Source organism: Adiantum capillus-veneris, chromosome 22 (genome assembly GCF_014529385.1).
Source record: "Adiantum capillus-veneris isolate H3 chromosome 22, ASM1452938v2, whole genome shotgun sequence".
NCBI classification, from domain to species: domain Eukaryota; kingdom Viridiplantae; phylum Streptophyta; class Polypodiopsida; order Polypodiales; family Pteridaceae; genus Adiantum; species Adiantum capillus-veneris.
The window spans coordinates 142,603,355-142,615,436 of NC_140952.1; the positions used below are offsets into that span (position 1 = coordinate 142,603,355).

Below are 12,082 nucleotides of genomic sequence, written 5' to 3' on the forward strand. Positions count from 1 at the left end.
GATGGCCTATCAACTCAAGTTGCCCAGCCATTGGCTCATACACAATGCTTTTCATGTGAGCCTACTAAAGCCTTACAAAGGAGAGCCACCTCAAGAACCAACTATTGAAGACCCACCGGAGATTGAGGACCAAGAAGAGGTGCTGCAGCCCGAGTCCATCCTCCGACATGAAGACAAGGTACTAAGAGGCGGTAAGACTATCCGACGATACCTTATTAAGTTTAAGAATTATCCTTTTGAAGATGCTAGATGGATGCAAGGCATACAATTAAAGGATAACCTAAACCTTGTCAATGCTTACAATGCTTCCCTAGAGTAAGCAAATGTACAAATGTTAAAAATGAATTGTCTTATAAGACTCTCTTTTTCTTTATTGTGCACAAATGTGAAGTAGTATGCATGATTAGATTAAGTTTGCGGAGATGACGTCTCCCGAACACCAAGTAGAGCTTGTCACTCTACTATGGAAGATTGATAGGACTAATGTGCAGACATGCTTGCGGCGGCAGCTTAGGCTCTCAAGCGCCAGATGGACTAGTCATCCATTTTGAAACGATGTCGTAGGGTAACATAGGGATAATGACTAATGAATATGCTTTATCTTCTCTACACCATAGTCGAGGACGACTATGATTTCAAGAGAGAGGTAATGTCATAATAATGAATATCTAATTCTCCTAAATGATTTTTTCATGTTAGATGAGCATCTGCAAAAGAGCAATGTGCAACATTGGGCTTAAAATACCCTAAGGTTCAGCCCATTAAGACTTCCAACATGCTAAGATTCCAAAATTCAAAGGTTGTGTCCAAAGGTCAAAAGCCTAGGGAAATTGGGTGCTTTGTGTGTGTCCCAAAAGTCTTTCTCAAGCCCTACAAAGGAGGGGGCGAGCCTAAGAAGTAGGGATGAGAGAGAAACTCACACACACACACACACACACACACACACAAAAGCTTCCTTTGTACACAAGGGGAAAGAGGGACACATGTCAGCTCCCTAGCCCAGATGCCCACAAGGTGTACTCAAATCCTATTGGATGGCCTTGGAGGTGGACCAATGAGAATTAGGCTAGAGTAAGTCTAGTATAATTAATTTAAAAACACTTAATAAAAGAACCAATAAGCATTAAGCTCTCCAGAAGACTATTGGACAGTCTCCCTAGGGGTCCAATGAGCATTCAACAGCCCAATGGCTTGCATGATTCCTATTGGCCAGGAGACAAATGGGTCCAATGAGAGTTTAGTTGCATCGATTAATTAGAAAAAGCTCTCACAAAAGGGAAAAGGGGGACACATGTCAGAAGGCTATCACTGATACTACTTAATGTCCATTGGATGAGCCTGTGGAGGTTCAATAGGGAGTGAGCATGAGCAAATAGAAAGAGGGGTCAACCAAGAGAGAGAGGGGGACTGATTTTTCAAGGGATTATTCACTTACACACACACACACACACTCTCTCTCTCTCTCTATGTGTGGAGCAAGAAGACTCTCTCTCTCTCCTTCTCAAGCTTTAATGGAAAGCTTACCACCTACTCCAAGCTTGTGAGAAGGGAGGTCTACACCAACAACTCTTGGCTTTGTGATGCAAATCCAACCAAGAGCCAAGCTTCAATGCATGCTCACCTCCTCTACCATGCTAACTACTAAGCTAAGCTATGCTAATATGAGTGATTATGTGAGGAGATGTACATCTTTCTCATAAGACTACTCCTTCTTCCTCTCAATCTACTCTCATACCCCGCTAGCTCTCACCATCTTTGAAGGTGTGTGAGGTCTTGGGTCTGAGATCATGAGGGAATTGATGTTGTGTTTGATAAGTGTTTTGCTTAGTGCTTGAAGTTTCCATCTTCATTGCACTAGCTAGTATTGAAGGAATACAAAGAATTGTATTGTAAAATGTCTCTCTTGATGGGAGAAACCATAATACAAAGCCTTTTGGAGGGGGGACCGGCTCCATGAAAATCCGGTCCTCAACTGTTGTCAATTGCTTAATTTCTGTCTCTTTTGAAGTATTGTTCATGCTATCTAACTAGGTGTTATACTTTTTGTTGCTCTCTCCACCCAAGCACTCTTGTTATTCTCATTAGGAATCTATTCTAATGAAATGCTCACTATGTTCGTGCTATTTTCCGCTACACACAAGTTACTAGGCCATTAAATGTTACAGCTGATGTGTTGTTTTATGACATAGGTGGACCTTCCAAAAAGAATAGACCTTCGGAGTCTACACGTTCAAAGCAGCATGCTTAGCATGCAGATGGAGATATGGGAGAGAGGGAAGCACCCAGATCACCTCCTGCCATGAAGAGGATTCCCAGAAAGAGTACTCCCCTCTGCAATCCTTCTAATGTTTCCCACCCCCCCAAGCCTTGAGTTTGCAGTAAATTGCGACTCTTCAATTGTAATACAAGAATCTGTGATTCTTTATTTTGAATGCATAAGAAACTTTTTTGTCGGCCTCTATGTTTTTGTCGCTTTTATGTTTCATAAGCGCAGTGTCTATGTTTTTGTCGGCCTCTATGTTTTTGTCACTTTTATGTCAAATATTGCCTCATGTTTATTTTCCAATGTTGAATGTTGTCTTTTACAGAGCGTCCAAAGGAAAAGGGGACCCTCAAGCTGCCCGTAGAGGAAATCATCATCATGAGAGATCCTCCAAAGTACATTCCGCCAGCTATCTCCTCCTTGCCATATGATGATCCAACATGACCAGCCCTAATATTAGATCTTAATGGTGTACTTTATCTTACATGTACACCTGATCAGTATGACCCTTCATCTGTCCACGATATTGAGGCTACATCATTTGTCAAGCATGACAGGAGGATGGCAGGTACTTGTTTGTTCCAAAAGATGCACAGGATTTTATTGCATGGGCTTTGACATGGGCAAATGTCTACATATGGACCAATGCAATGCTCAGCAGACTGGGCTCAAGAATTCAAAGATGTTTTCCCCAGGTTCACAATCATATTAGTGGATAGGCTAGACAACAATTATGTGATGTGGACAGTTACTATTTTGGTGGTGGAAGACCAACATTTTCAAGGTATTGCAAATTTTTTTGGCGAAGTTGCAGCGGTATGATACCTGCAATGTCCTTTTAATTGAGAACAGTTCCTATAAATGTCATTATATCCCTGTGGTACTTACATCATAGTGCCTGGCATTGAGCACCGCTCCATCGAATACTTGTCAAAAGATCTAAAGGTCTTGTTGGAAGGGTGGCAGCATGCTACAGATTGCCGTGCCTTGGAGGACACATTCAACAAATCAAAACCTACTGATGATGACAAGTATGTATTCACAACAATTGCAAAACAGTTTAAAAATACATCGTATGATGCGTACTTATGTGGGTTGCAACTCATGCCCATAGTTCACAAGCGACGATGACGTCCCTTGCTTTTTTTTGGATGACCAATCCTTTATGTACCTTTTGTAACTAAACTAAACCTGGGGCAGAACCTTGTATATTTATATGCTACTTTCCATGTGGAAACCAATTTTTTGGCTTCATTTTGATTGCCATTGTAACTCATGTAAAGACTTGATGTTAAATTGATGAAGATGTGATATATTCCTTTTGGTTGGATGCGTTGTCTTTGTGTCCCATCATTGAAGCGTTATTTTTCTGATTCAAGTAGTTTAAGAATGTTGAAGTGTCCTAGCAATGAAGTGTTATTTTTTTGATTCTTTTATTGTTTCCCAGTCTAAGACAATTTCCTACAAAAACCACCCTGGACTACTTGTAAGGTACTTTGGGTTGGCATACAAAAACTTAACAGATTGTTCTGTATAGTAACCACCTGAGTGTTATTTTTCTGATTCAAGTAGTTTAAGAATGTTGAAGTGTCCTAGCATTGAAGTGTTATTTTTTTGATTCTTTTATTGTTTCCCAGTCTAAGACAGTTTCCTACAGAAACCACCCTGGACTACTTGTAAGGTACTTTGGGTTGGCATACAAAAACTTAACAGATTGTTATGTATAGTAACCACCTGAGGACAACCTATAAGGTACTTTGGGCTGGCATACAAAAACTTTTACAAGTCCTTGTTTCGTACATAGTTTAAGACAATTTCCACCTGTGAACTACCTGTAAGGTACTTTGGGCTGGTAGACCTATAAAGTACCTATAGGTACTTTGGGTTGGCAGACCAAAACCTTTTCAAGTGCTTGTTTCTTACATATTTTAACAGATAGTTTCCTACAGAAACCACTTGAGGACTACTTATAAGGTACTTTGGGTTGGCATACAAAAAACTTTTAGATGTGCCTCTTTCCTTCATAATTTCACAGACAGTTTCCTACAAAAACCACCTGTAGACTTTCTTTAAGGTACTTTGTGCTGACAGACCTATAAAGTACCTATGAGGTACTTTGGGATGGTATACAAAATGTTTCACAAGTGCTTGTTACCTACACATCTTAACATACAAAAACCACCTGAGGACTAGCTTAAAGGTACTTTGGGCTGGTAGACAAACTTTTAGAAGTGCTTGTTTCCTACATATTTTAACAGAAGTGCTTGTGAACTACCTGTAAGGTACTTTAGACAGGCAACAGACTGGTACTTTGTGTTCCAGAATTGAAACGTTTACAAGTGCTTGTTTGGACTGGCCTGCAAGAGGTTTTGAAACCTATGATAGGCTCCTACAAAAACCACATGTGGAATAGCTGCATGGTACTTTGAAGCTAATTACTGGTACTTCTCAAAGTTACTTGGGTAGCAACATATATCACTATTGGCATACTGTTGTACACATTTTTGTATACCTCTGCAACGAGTTTGAACTTATGTGGCTCTCCTTCTAAGGGTGCCAAAGGTATCTTAATCAATCTAACTAAGTGTGATGCCAGAAGCACTTTTGGTTGACTAGTAGGCATGTAATAGATATGATCAGCACCTTCCACTAGCTCGTAATAGTACCCCTCAACCAAATAGCTCCCTGCAGAAAGTATGTTTCCCCAGGAATCACTTAAGGCTCTTGCTGTTTTGTATTTATCCTCTGAGCACCTCTACTTTCATGCAAACCCGATTCACATATCGTGCTGATCTTGAACCTGATGCATCACTTTCTTGTTGTCTCCTATAGCTCTCTCTTTTCATCATAGACCAATATTCTTGCATCCACTGGTTACCTTCATGGCAAATTGTGACTAAGTCTTACTTGTGGTAATTTGAGGCATGTCATCATGAAGTGGACTGTATTGCGCATGCTGTTGAAAGTACTCAAAGCCTGCAGTGTACTTGGAGGTGGCTGGTCGTGCACAATCCTCTCTTCCAAACATCCAAAACCACAAGCAATGGCCGGCCATCCAACGTGGCAATTGTGTGGAGGCTGTTGCTGGTGTGGAACGTGCTCTCCCAAACTATTGAAATCGACATTCCACAAAAGGTGACAATCGAGTGGAGGCTGCTGCTTGGACACAACCTATTGACCAATCTCCAGCTGCAACATTTGCAGCCTGATCTCCTGGACCATAGTCTCCACACCTTATGACAATTCTCCGCAAGGTCCCTCTACAACTTCCTACTGCAATTTTCCCTCTTCTTGCGAGAGAGAGAGAGAGAGAGAGAGAGAGAGAGAGAGAGAGAGAGAGAGAGAGAGAGAGAGAGAGAGAGAGAGAGAGAGAGAGAGAGAGAGAGAGCTTGTAGACTACTGAAGGGGTAGAGATTCTTGCCTTCGACTAAATCAAGAACCATTAAAGTGGTTGGCACAATGCCTTAAGAAATATTGAATATTTATCTTTTGGCTTTTGAAAACTCCCAACAAAACACCATCCAAGAGTGCCTCACAAGAAGTGTCAAGGACACTAATTTTTGCACCACCAACCCATGATTTAACCCTGTAGGGAATAGGGGTTATGTGATTGTGACAGGATTCATGGTTCTGCATACCCTGTCATTCTCTACATTAACCCATGGTGGCTCACTCCTGGAAGGTCTACGCTACTATTCTATCTCATTCCCCTTTCTCTCTCTCGTCCTCTCACCCTTCTCTGTACGAGGCGGTGCTGGTAATCTCTACCTCTTAAGATTGGGTCCACTGTATTGTGCCGATGGTAGACTGCCACTTGCTCCAATGCCCCCCCCCCCTTCTCCCACCTTATCTCTCTGTACTTGGCGGTGCTGCTGCTCCATTCATCTAATGAGGTTGGGCCCGCTTTACAAGCATGAAGGAGGTGCCACCTGCTCCAAACCCTATAAAAGGTGAGCTTTTCTAGCTCACTTAGCATTGGTAGTGTGTGTGTGTGTGTGTACTTGGGTGTATTAGTTTGCATATTAGGACTGTATATGTCCTTTCCTTCTAAGAGGTAGTGGTACGTATTGGATCTATGGAAAAGGGCAAGGAGAAGCAGGTCATTGTGAAGCTGGCCGCTCCGAATCAATCTCATGTGAATTTTGGCATTAAAATGGATTGTTGTCCATCTGTACGATGGGTTGTAATTCTTTGGTTGGTATTCTCATGCATATGCCAATAGAGGTACTTAAATGGCAACTTATGTTGTATCGTTTTAGTATTTACTGCTGTCCAAAGGGTGTGGTTTGATTCACTTGAAGTTATGGTGCTATTCCTCATACATAGATTGTAATGTCACTTATACTGAGCCTTTTATGTGTATGGATTGATTGATTTATTCACCTTTAGGAAATGCTTTGTAAGATCCCCAACCCGCCTATACCGAGATCGGGATGGGATCCTTGATAGGTCTCTAGGTTTGATAAAAATCAGAGTCTCTAAACAAGAAAAATCCAAGGAATAGACCTTTACCATTGACAATGGCTTGGGTACATAGCCTTAGAAGAAGACCTAGTCCTGTCTCGCAGCGGAAACAGGACAACGTATTAAAAGTCCAAAAAACTATTTTGGCCCTATAACTGCCACAATTGGGCTAAGGTATCCTTAACCACCGCTTTTTTCCCCCTAACAGATGTGAGGGCACAGCCGCTAGTAGACTCCTCTTCCAAGTGAAGAAGTTTTCTAAACGTTTTAGTGCGCAGGGATGGATAGTCCCAAAAACTATTTCGGCCCTATAACTGCCACAATTGGGCTAAGGTATCCTCAACCAACGCTTTTTTTCCCCTAACAGATGCGAGGGCACAACCGCTAGTAGACTCCTCTTCCAAGTGAAGAAGTTTTCTAAACGTTTTAGTGCGCAGGGATGGAGAGTTACCTGACTAATCAGGTCCACCCGTCCATGATTGACAACCTTACTCAATCCCCACTTACCACCCCACACTCACACAATAATCATTTATCTTATTATCACATTGTTTTAACATTTAAAATAATGGTTTCTTAACGTTCCATCACAATAATTCCTTGAAGACAGCATTGAAAGCATTCTTTTAGAAAACATACATTTTTAAACTTAAAACAGGGTACTGTCAAGCAAAACATTGTCCATAATAACCATGAGCAGTACTCTTCTTGTCTTGAGACCACCTAAGGGTGAAAAACGACACCCATTCCTTATTCAAATCCGGAGTGGATAAACTCCCACCCAAGGTTCCGGGTGCCCATACACCAAACCAGTTGCCCATACAACCGGGCGGCTCCCCTATGATAAAAAACGGTATCCTAACTTATGTAGAAACATCAAGACATGACACGGAGTAGAAACTCATTGTTCATGGGGGTAACCGACTTATCCGTGGCTAGAAAGCCAACCATTATCATCAAAATATACCAAGGAGTCGGAGGTGTCTTGAGATAAGCTGTCTTAAGGATGATCAATCATATCTTTCCTAATTCAACAAGTTTTAACCCAAACAATTCTTTCCTACAACCCAACAATTCTTTCCTATATTATAAATAAATGCACGTTGGAAGTTACCTTCCATTTTTGGTCATTTTTATCCTTCCTAACCTTACGTATGCAATGCTAACTTAAAATTGAACTTTAAAAGATTTTAAATGAGCAAAATAGAAATCCACCTGGGACCGATCGTCCACGTGCAGCTGGGCTTGAGCCTGCAAACCTTCCTCCGTCGGCCTATGGCTAGGCCCAGCCTCATAGTCATTAGTGGCCTTGTTTCTTTTGTTGCTAACATCCTCTTCCTCGGCAAGAGGATTTCCCCTGGTTCTCTTTGGAGCCATGTCGGTAGTCTTATAAAAAGACTTAATCGATTAGAAGTTTAATTGAATAATCTAAAAAAAAAACCCCAAAAATAAGGATTTTTGAAGTAAGTAGGTATCCTTGATAGTTAATTTGATAAGATATTCCTCCTGTAACTTCTTTATGCTATAAGTAATTTTCCATGAATACCTTTTAATTTGGGCAGCCCTTTAACTAGCTTTATCCTTAGTCTATATTCCATTTTAGCCTTAGTAAATTATAAATTTCTATCGGCTAATGGATTACTCACCCTAAATTGTAATTGAATATGTTCTATCTTTACGAATTTTCATAAATTTGATTTATAACCTTTCCCTCCTATACGTATGGTCTAATTTAGGTAAGATTTTAATGATATAACTTGTTATACCATCCATTTATGTTGAGGTAATTTTTCCACCCTTCAATAGTGATTTTGGACCTCAGGCATTTATTTGGTAATTAGATAAATTCCTTTACTAAATTTTCTTGTCTATTTTATACGCAAAATCGGTTACTTTTATTGAAGATAAATACCTAAACTATTTATCTGAGGTTGGGGTATTTATCATGGATTTTCCAAGGTGTATTCTACCTCTAATATTTATATCAAAGATTTTTGGATTAATTTATTATATTCCCTCTTTTATTTTCCCATAAAAATAATGTAATTTTACTAGGATAATTAGATAAATTAATATTTTGAGCTTCACATAATTATCATAGGTTTCCCAAGATATAATTAACCTTTGAAAAATAACTCAAGTCATTTTGAATTTATTTGCTAATTTTCCTTATTTTATTTGTCCTAAAAATAGAGTATTTCTTCTAAAGTAATTAGATAAATTATTTATCTGAGCTTCACATAATTATCACGAGTTTCTTAGAATATAATTAACCTTTTATTATTAAATCAATTCAATTTGAATCCATTTGCTAAATTTCTCTATTGAATTTGTCCTAAAAACAGAGTATTTTTGTTAAAGTAATTAGATAAATTATTTATCTGAGCTTGACCTAATTATCAAAGGTTTCTTAACATGTAATTAACCTTTGATAAATAACTCAATTCAATTTAAATCCATTTGCTAATTTCCGCTATTTAATTTGTCCTAAAAACAGAGTATTTCTTCTAAAGTAATTAGATAATTTAATTATCTGAGATTTTTCTAATTATCACGGTTTTCCTACCAAATAATTAACCATTGACAAATAACTTAAAGCATTTGGAATCAATTTAGTAATTTCCCCTATTTAATTTGTCTTAAAAACAGAGTATTTCTACTAAAATAATTTGATAAATTAATTATCTAAGCTTATCTTAATTATCACGGGTTTCCTAACATTTAATTAATTACTAATAAATAACTCAAAGCATTTGAAATCTATTTAGTAATTTTTGTTATTTAATTTGTCTTAAAAATAGAGTATTTTTGCTAAATTAATTAAATAAATTAATTATCTGAGCTTCTCCTAATTATCATGGATATCTGAAATTATAATTAACCACTAATAAATAACTCAAAGTGTTTTAAATCAATTTAGTAATTTGCCCTATTTAATTTGTCTTTAAAATAGAGTATTTCTACTAAAGTAATTAGGTAAATTAATTATCTGAGCTTCTCCTAATTATCACGGGTTTCCTAACATATAATTAACCACTGATAAATAGCTCCAATTTATTAATTTCCTCTATTTAATTTGTCTTAAAAACAGAGTATTTTTGCTAAAGTAATAGGTAAATTAATTATCTCAGCTTCTCCTAATTATCACGGGTTCCCTAACATAGAATTAACCACTGATAAATAGTTCAAATAATTTTGAATCAATTTGATTATTTTCCCCTTTTATTTTCTCTAAAAAACAGTGTAATTCCTCCTAATTAATTAGGAAAATTACTCAACAAATTATAGGATAATTTTTCTAGCTTAATCATTGTCTAATGCAGCTCTAATAATTATCTCAACTTAATCTAAGCTTAATTAGTATATTTTCCATTAATTTATGGTTAATTTGGCTAATTTCAGCTCGAATATGATAGGATAATTAATTAGCTTAACATCTCCAAGATTAATTACAACAATCAACAGAGAATATTTATTAAAAGAGGTTTTATGAGTATACATAGGCCTAAACTAGAAACCTTACATGCTTTCAATTTATTGATGAATCATTAAAGTACAAACGTTTGTATTGCGGCCTTGGTTTGTGATTTCCTTTCAAAAGTGCGGGGTTTTTTGTCGATTCACATATTTGGTCCTGTCTTTGTCTTGGGTGGTTTTAACATAGAAGGGGAGTAGCAGCCTGTAATGTTGGATGAATGGTGCCCTATAAAAGCTTAAAATTAGGAGTGAAGGTCTTCTTAACAGTTGGTGAAGGACCCTATATGGTAATGTTAACCTACTTGATTGGTGAGAAACTTTGGCATGGCATAGATATGCACCAGTCATATGCATGGTTTTTCATTAATGAGGTATCCTCTTGCAATACTAGAGGATGTTACCTTGGGCCTTTGTTTAGGTTAAAAAAAGATGGGTGATGTCCTTAACACTTAGGGAAGGAACCTACATGATGAGGTTGACCTTCTGGTGGGTTGAAAACCGCTATCTATTAGTTTGTGTTGCAATGAAGTAGGGCACACCAAAGCTGAACGCCCAAAGCTCAAAGCTAGCACAAGTGGCAATGATCCTAAGAGAGACGGTAAATCCTCTAGGTAGTTGCACATAGTACAAATGCTTCCTCTCAGTTTCAAAGAGTTCAGGCAGGTGATAGTGTGCCATTGTGATGAGCGCTATGCTTGTTTAATGACACCAACTATGTGGCAGCATAGTGTACATCCGTATGACTATAGTAAATCTCAAAAATAACACACGCATTCGTGTCTCGTGTTCAAATTATTGAGAAACCATAAGATTTTTGAGAAGGAAAGAAAATGTGATTTCTTTGAGAGCAAGATTCATTAGCAGGGTCACATTATATCAGCAGAGGGAATGCCAATGGAGCCTGTGAAAGTGGAATCTATTCTTAGGTGTGGCCAACACCAAAAATCTTGAAGAACTCCAAATTTTTCTTGGTATATCGAGCTTTTACCAACAATATGTAAAGGACTATGCAAAGATCGTAATGGCTCTCAAGTCAAAATGAGGCTTGGTGGGCATAGATCCTACAAGAGTTTGACCTTCAAATACACTACCAAAGAGGTAAGTATAACGTAGTGGCAAATGCACTTAGTCGCATGCCATAGATTCATGAATTAAGCTTCACAATCTTCAAGAATGAATTCTTGGAGTCACAATGTGGCTTATGTGAACATGATCTATCTTTTATAGAGGTCTAATGTGCTAGACACGATTGCGCTACTTCACAGATGTGACCACCTCCTCATTTCCATGTAGTGCTAGCTTGGAGAGACAGGTTGTAGGTGCGACAAGTAGAGAAGCAAGAGTTAGTACTGAGAGACTAACCGTTATTTTTGGGTATAGTTGGGGACTGAAGGGATTTGACTAGACCCTTCATCACCTTTGACAGCTTCACCTTCAAAGGGAGGTGATAAATTTTGTTGGGGGGAGGAGTATGCTAGCTATTCCATTGATAGCGGGCACTTACTCTACAAGGGTAGAGTGTGTGTACCAATTATTGGTGACTTTTGGGCCCGCATTCTTAAAGAAAGTCATGATAGTGCAAGTGTCGATCATCCTAGGATTCAGAGGACCTATACACTAGTTAAAAGGCAAATTTATTGGCCTAGTTTGTTTAAGGACGTTGAGACTTATGTGCTGAAATGCAATAATTGTCAAGTTAATAAACATGAGCGTTTCAAGGTTGAGGGGTTACTCCATCCATTAGAGATACGTCAAGGGAAATGGAAAAGTATTTCCACGGATTTCATTATCGGTTTACCCAAGACTAGTTGAGGAAATGACTCAATGTGGGTGGTAGTGGATAGGTTAACCAAAATGGAAAAGTTTATTGCCACAAAG

At 38.3% G+C, this 12,082-nt stretch overlaps 1 pseudogene; it reads left to right on the plus strand.

Moving 5' to 3' along the window:
• LOC147430351 (uncharacterized) overlaps positions 1-5,472 on the plus strand; it is a 45,597-nt pseudogene extending 40,125 nt beyond the window's left edge.
• The last annotated feature ends 6,610 nt before the right edge of the window (positions 5,473-12,082 follow it).